This window comes from Littorina saxatilis, linkage group LG5 (genome assembly GCF_037325665.1).
Source record: "Littorina saxatilis isolate snail1 linkage group LG5, US_GU_Lsax_2.0, whole genome shotgun sequence".
Taxonomy (NCBI): domain Eukaryota; kingdom Metazoa; phylum Mollusca; class Gastropoda; order Littorinimorpha; family Littorinidae; genus Littorina; species Littorina saxatilis.
Genome location: NC_090249.1, coordinates 37,474,210 through 37,480,177, shown reverse-complemented (window position 1 = coordinate 37,480,177; position 5,968 = coordinate 37,474,210). Strand labels below are relative to the sequence as shown.

General features: G+C 55.4%; 1 non-coding gene across 1 annotated transcript; it reads left to right on the top strand.

The window, feature by feature from the left end:
- The first annotated feature begins 2,377 nt into the window (after positions 1-2,377).
- Positions 2,378-2,496, top strand: LOC138967868 (5S ribosomal RNA). The gene has a single exon (XR_011456045.1). It is a non-coding gene; the product is annotated as a 5S ribosomal RNA (ribosomal RNA).
- Positions 2,497-5,968: the final 3,472 nt, after the last annotated feature.

Sequence of the window (5,968 nt, the reverse complement as noted above, 5' to 3'; positions counted from 1 at the left end):
GTTGTGGTGGTGGTTGTGGTGGTTGTTGTGGTGGTTGTTGTGGCGGTTGTTGTGGTTGTTGTGGCGGTTGTTGTGGTGGTTGTTGTTGTGGTGGTTGTTGTGGTGGTTGTTGTGGTGGTTGTAACTCTTCCCAGCCCCCCCCCCTCCCACCGTTCTAGTACCCCCACTCCACACCCCAATCTTCCCCTTCGGACATCTGGTGGAAGACACTCTTCGGCATAATAACATCAACACCACCACAACAACTCCAATGTTACAGCACCCAAAGACGTCAACGTTATTTTAAGCCCTTATATTGACCCTCTTGTACGAAACAGCTCTCTGGGGTTTTAGTTTTGCCTTCTTGCATGATGACGACATTCTGGGAAGCTTCCACGATACAATTCTACCTCACGCAGAGTCCCTGATGAGGTAGCAACAGGATGTTTTCAACTCCGTTTTTGGAAACGGCCAACGCGAAGAACGCTGCCATCCTGCTGCGGTCGCTGACTTGAACACTGATTTATTATGCTGTTGCTTCGAGTTTTCTGAAAGACAGGCAGATTATCGTGAAGGCGGGAAGGATGCTTCGTATGTATCTGTCCTGGCTGCCACGTGGAATAACAGCTGAGATGTTACCCCGGACAAGATATTTAAACTTACAAAGGATATCAAGATTTGAAGTAACAAGTGTTTTCAGAACCTTCCGTTTTTTATATTTAGTCAAGTTTTGACTAAATATTTTAACATCGAGGGGGAATCGAAACGAGGGTATGGTGTATGTGCGTGTGTCTGTGTGTGTGTCTGTGTGTGTGTCTGTGTGTGTGTGTAGAGCGATTCAGACTAAACTACTGGACCGATCTTTATGAAATTTGACATGAGAGTTCCTGGGTATGAAATCCCCGAACGTTTTTTTCATTTTTTTGATAAATGTCTTTGATGACGTCATATCCGGCTTTTCGTGAAAGTTGAGGCGGCACTGTCACGCCCTCATTTTTCAACCAAATTGGTTGAAATTTTGGTCAAGTAATCTTCGACGAAGCCCGGGGTTCGGTATTGCATTTCAGCTTGGTGGCTTAAAAATTAATTTATGAGTTTGGTCATTAAAAATCGGAAAATTGTAAAAAAAAATAAAAATTTATAAAACGATCCAAATTTACGTTTATCTTATTCTCCATCATTTGCTGATTCCAAAAACATATAAATATGTTATATTCGGATTAAAAACAAGCTCTGAAAATTAAATATATAAAAATTATTATCAAATTTTTTTTTCGAAATCAATTTAAAAACACTTTCATCTTATTCCTTGTCGGTTCCTGATTCCAAAAACATATAGATATGATATGTTTGGATTAAAAACACGCTCAGAAAGTTAAAACAAAGAGAGGTACAGAAAAGCGTGCTGTCAATATAACACTTACCTCGACAGTACTATTCTTGCACATTATCTATTATAGGCCGAAAAAAATTGGACAAAACGCTGAGTGGGTACAATTATCTCCCATAACCATGCGCCACCGTGGATCCCAAGCACTGTCCGAGTGCTTCCCCCTTACAGGATGTAGGTGGCGCGTCCTCTTTCTTTTTTCGCGCGTGTCAGACCGGCTGTGTTTCTGCTACGCTCCCGGATTATTTTGGACTAAGAGGCTCCTTTTCTGTGTGGACTATCACCTGTTGGATTATTGTGTGTTATTCCACTTCTGGCTTGAGGCTACGTTGTGTTTCCTTCAACTTGTGCCTCCGTTTTTGTGTGGCGGACTCGGCGTGCCTCCCGTCCTACTTCGTGGTGACCGGTCGTCTGCTTCTCGTTTCGCCGCATTCACTTGAGTATTGACCTAAATTTTCTTTGAATTTTGTTAATTCTCGGTCTTTAAGGGTACGTACAGGGCGAGGTAGGATGTCTCGTCCTGTTTTGGGCTCTGGTTCTACGGAACCAGAGTCTGCCGGGGGCAACCCTTCTCCGGGCGCCCAGCGTCATGTTTTACGCACGGAGAAGGGGATCTTTCGGCGCTCCGACTCTCCCTCCCCAAACGCTTTGCGTTTGCGGCGAGGGAGGGCGGAGAAAGCCTGTTTGAGCAAGCTCAATGCGAGCTTGCTCAAACAGGCTGGGTTTGAGCCTGGGACTTCGGGCGGGGCTGCGCCGTCGAAGGTTCGGGGAAGGTCGAGGGGAAAGAAAAAGCTTCTTTCTCCTTCTCCTTCAGTGGAACAGGCTTCCCCCCCTTCGACGCCGTTGTCCGGCCCTCAGTCTCAGGCTTCAGCTCCTCCCGGTTTCAAGCCTGGGGGGAAGGTTTCCTTCTCCCCCCTGGCTCGAATCCGGGGGCAGGTCGATTCCCAACCCTCTTTGGGGGTTGGTGAATCCGATCTAGGGGCTACTGGAGAGACTCAGGTTTTGACAGCCAACGGCCATACCACGTTGAAAACACCGGTTCTCGTCCGACCACCGAAGTTAAGCAACGTCGGGCCCGGTTAGTACTTGGATGGGTGACCGCCTGGGAACACCGGGTGCAGTTGGCATTAAAATCTTCCTTTTCCGGTGCCTCTCCTGTGCCCTCCTCGGTTTCCACCGCTGTGGAAGCCAGGAGGGACACGGGTCCTCCTCTGAACTCCCTCGCTGGGTCGTCTGCTGCTGTTTTGACAGTAGTTTCGGCCTCCTGGGGGGGGAGATCGGAGGAGATGACGGGGTCTCTGAATTCCCTCCCCGCTGGGGTTGGGATGCGAATTGACCCCGTTCAGGGCGGTCCTGTGGGGGCAGGGGTTTCAGGCTTCGTGCCTACGACCACTGCTACTACGGTTCCCTCTGACGTCCGTGTGACTGGTGGCTGTCCCTCTTGAAACGCTCCGGCCGACTAGTTACTGGACGTGGAGGTGTTCGACAGAACGTGGTACTTCTGTCGAATGGTCAGGGCGACGGGAACATTGTTTCTGTTGCTCAGACCGACACCTCCGACCGGACCGTCTTGACCCCACGCCATTCCTTAGCGTCTGGTGTTCGGGTGACGGATGGTCCGGACCAAGGGTCCGGAACGTTCCAGGCTTACGGGTCGGGATCGAACCGGACCCACGGGTCCCGACTGGACTTGACCTCCGGGTTTGGTCCGGACGGGACCCATGGTACGGGACCGTACCGGACCTTAGGGTCCGGTGCGGGACAGTACCTCTGGCCCTTGCCGGACCCCCCGGACCTACGGGTCCGGATGGTACGGTACGGGACCAGTGGTTCGGTCGGGACCGGACCACCCGACCACCTCTGTTGGTCTGGGTGGTCTGGCACCGAACCGGAACACACCGGACCTACGGGTCCGGAGGGTACGGTACCGGACCAGTGGTCCGGTCGGGACCGGACCACTCGACCACCTCTGTTGGTCCGGGTGGTCTGGCACCGAACCGGACCATGCCGGACCTACGGGTCCGGATGGTACGGTATGTCCACGTCCGGACCGAGCCACCCGAACACTTCTGTGGGTACGGATGGTTCGGTACCGAACGGGACCTCCGGATGGTACGGGACCGGACCGAATCTACGGGTTCGGATGGTCCGGTACCGGACCACCCGACCACCTCTGTTGGTCCGGATGGTCTGTCACCGAACCGGACCATACCGGACCACCGGACCTACGGGTCCGGATGGTACGGTAGGTCCACGTCCGGACCGAACACTTCAGTGGGTACGGATGGTTCGGTGCCGTACGGGACCTCCGGATGGTATGGGACCGGACCACAGGACCGGAACACCGGACCACCCTACCGGATCGGTCCGGACCACCCGACCACCTCTGTTGGTCCGGATGGTCTGGCACCGAACCGGACCTACGGGTCCGGATGGTACGGTATGTCCACGTCCGGACCGAGCCACCCGAACACTTCTGTGGGTACGGGTGGTTCGGTGCCGAACGGGACCTCCGGATGGTGCGGGACCGGACCGGACCTACGGGTCCGGATGGTCCGGTGCTGGACCGGTGGTCCGGTGCTGGACCGGACCACCCGACCACCTCTGTTGGTCCGGATGGTCTGGCACCGAACCGGACCATACCGGACTTACGGGTCCGGATGGTACGGTGTGTCCACGTCCGGACCGAGCCACCCGAACACTTCTGTGGGTACGGATGGTTCGGTACCGAACGGGACCTCCGGATGGTACGGGACCGGACCGGAACACCGGACCGGACCACCCTACCGGACCGGTCCGGACCACCCGACCACTTCTGTTGGTCCGGATGGTCTGGCACCGAACCGGACCTACGGGTCCGGATGGTACGGTACGTCCACGCCCGGACCGAACCACCCGAACACTTCTGTGCGTACGGATGGTTCGGTGCCGAACAGGACCTCCGGATGGTACCGGACCTACGGGTCCGGACCTACGGGTCCGGATGGTCCGGTGCGGGACCACCCGACCACCTCTGTTGGTCTGGATGGTCTGGCACCGAACCGGACCATACCGGACCACCGGACCTACGGGTCCGGATGGTACGGTATGTCCACGTCCGGACCTAACCACCCGAACACTTCTGTGGGTACGATGGTTCGGTGCTGAACGGGACCTCCGGATGGTACGGCACCGGACCGGACCACCCTACCGGACCGGATCGGCACCCCCGACCGGACCGGACCATTTCTTTTCTGATCAGACCCGATGGGTTCCTGTTCAGTCTATAAATGGCGGGGGTTCGTTGGCTGGGCTGACCCAACAGTCGCAGGGTTGTTGTTTTTCTCCCCCTTCGGCTGCTGGAGACGTTTCGTCTTTGGGGCAGGGGTCTTCGCGGCCTCTTGCTTCTGTGGGCGTTTCTTCACAGCCTGCTTCATCGCTTTCGGCTCTTCCCCCTCAAGCTCCCTACACTCCTGCTTTTGAGGAGTTGTCGGGAAGTGAAGAGGAGAGTGAGTCGGAGGACGATAGGGAGGAGGATCAGGGTCGCCCTGAGGTTAACACTGAACCTCTACCCTTGCCGGTTTCTGATGGAACTTCCGAAGCTATGCTTCGTACTTTCCAACAGTACATGACAGACATCACGCGGCGTCTTGACGTCACGGATGCCTCTCTTAAGCGTCTGTCGTCTAGTGTTGACACACAGGACGTGGACCCGGGGTCTGAGGACGAGAGGCAGGAGGCTCGTCCTCGCACAGCTAGAAGGACGTTTGAACAGTTTCAGGACGTCCTTCCCTGAGACGCCCTCTCGTCCTTTGAGTCCGCTTCGGCCCGGGCGCGGGAGGCTCACGCCGCGTCTGCCGGCGGCTCGTTTTATGAACGATCCGGCCGCCGGCAATTCGCGTTCCACCCTAGTCTAAGTGCCACGGTGGAAGCGGCAGCACATCGCCTGAGGAGTACAGATTCACGTGCAAACGCGACCTATGTTCCTCGGGAGGACGCGGGTTCAGTGCCATGCTTTCCTTCGGGAGGCGCACCTCCACTGTTTCCTCGTGTCCAATCTGTTTCGTCCCTCCCTTTTCCCTTTGACTCTCGAACTCTCCCTTTCCAGACTTCGAGTGTTTAGGGTGGGGCTGACGGTGATGTGTTCGTTGGGGAGGTGCCTTCGGTCAAGAAGGTGGAACTGAGCTCTGCTTCGTTCCACAATCTTGAGGCCACCGTTTCTTCCACAGTCGAGGCCCAATCACAGGCCTTGACATGGATGAGCACGCTGTCCACACTGTTGGACCCTCCCGATCGGGCAGAGTCCGATTCCACTCGGGTCCTTGACACGGTTCGAGTGGATCGAGCTTTGCATGCCGTGCGATCGTGCGTGACGTCTGCGGCAGAATTGGCCATTGGAACACGGGTCCACTTTATTGGCCCTGTTCCGTGATCATTTTCTGCCTACTTCTATAGTGCCTCCGGATATGAGGAAGAGTCTGAGGAACACGTTTCCTCAGCCTTCTTCCCTCTTTCATCCGGACACTGTTCGTTCTGTGGTGGAGTCCACACGCCAGAGGAACACTGATTCTCTGATGGTTGGCCTCGCTGCTTCGGCGACGGCGGCGGGGAGTAAGAGAA